Raw genomic sequence first — 1,705 nt, 5'->3', positions numbered from 1 at the left:
TTGGAACAAGGGCAATACAATTTCTTTGGCTGGATGTGGGACTCAGATTTTTTTCACCCACATGATGGGAGGAGCAGAGTGCCTCCTACTGACTGTCATGTCTTATGACAGGTATGTGGCCATCTGCAAACCTTTGCACTATCCAGTTCTCATGAACAGAAGGGTTTGTGTGACCAGTGACCAGTATCTGTGGGAGCACTGGGACTAATATAAGCCTCAGGGGCTGCTGGTGGACAAATAACTGGTGCGCCAGTTGCGGCCCTATCTGGACTGAGATGCCCTACGCACAGTCACTCATGCACTCGTGACCTCCCGGTTAGACTACTGCAATGCCCTCTACATGGGGCTGCCCTTGAGGACCACTCAGAGGCTTCAACTGGTGCAGAATGCAGCCGTGCGAGTTGTGATGGGAGCTTCCCGATACTCCCGTGTAACACCTCTTCTCCGCGAGCTGCATTGGCTTCCAGTTGCCCTCCGGGTGAGATTCAAGGTGCTGGTAATGACCTATAAAGCCCTAAATGGCTTGGGTCTGGACTATCTAAGGGAACACCTGCTGCTGGCATCATCTTCCCATCATCCTGTGTGCTCCCACAGGGAGGGCCTTCTCAGGGTACCGCCGGTTAATGAATGCCGACGGGTTATTCCCAGGGGAAGGGCGTTCTCTGTGGGTGTGCGTGCCCTATGGAACCAACTACCTATGGAACTTAGGACTGCCCCCGACCGTCGCTCATTTCACCGGGACCTGCAAACTTGGCTCTTCGAGCTGTTTGGCCCAGACTGAGGGGTTTTTAATTTTAATTGGGTTTTAGATTTACTTTTGGGGCTTGTATTTAATTAATTGTTTTAATTGATTTTAATTTTTGTATTTTATGGTTTTAACTGCCCTGTAAACTGCCCTGAGTCCTACGGGAATAGGGCGGTATACAAATTCAATAAATAAATAAACAAAATAACTGGAGAAGTATAAGTCGGAGTAGGAGGTGGTGACACTAATGATACTACATTGTTGCCAAATTTTTCTATAGCATACTGACATAAATGCCAGAGATGTAGAATTTCAACAGCAGCCCTAGGCTCCGCATGTAAAGTAGTTCCGATTTTTTCCCAATCTGTTAATTTTAAAGATCCCTTTTCTGGGTACCATAAACATTGAGCAGAAACGTCCTGAACCAGCCGGGAAAGGCTTCGCTGAGATACCTCATGACTGTCCTTTTTTAATAAAAACCCGAGTTCCTCAACATGCTTCCTTTGCAATTCAGAAAGCGAAGACCCCATACTTACAGAAACCCGAATAGAGTGTTGACGGTGCACCAAGTCCTTGCCGGACGAAGTATTGGGTCCCTGTTCAGGTGCCACGTGTAGTATGAAAGGAGACTCACACGAATCTTGAGCAGCTGTCTTCTTTATTGGTTAACATTCACTCATATATGTATGTCTTAAACAATAGCTTTAGCGGTTAAACATTAGCAGTTTACATGCCATCCCGAAACTGGTTGTTTTTCCTTATCAATTGCTTATCCCTTTCAATAAATAAAAGGATTAATACATGATCCAGTTTCCTGCATTCCATAAGCTTATCTTTCTAATTTAAGATCTTATTTTTCGCATGTTGTCTCAAGCACACTTTGTACACTTCCTCTGTAGTCCTTGTCTGAGGTTCGCCATCCAAGACAGGAACATACAGAACGTATACTTCAAGATGGAC

The sequence above is a fragment of the Vipera ursinii genome, assembly GCF_947247035.1.
Source record: "Vipera ursinii genome assembly, chromosome: 2".
Lineage (NCBI taxonomy): Eukaryota > Metazoa > Chordata > Lepidosauria > Squamata > Viperidae > Vipera > Vipera ursinii.
The sequence above is the reverse complement of the archived record's forward strand: the minus strand, read 5'-3'. Positions refer to the sequence as shown.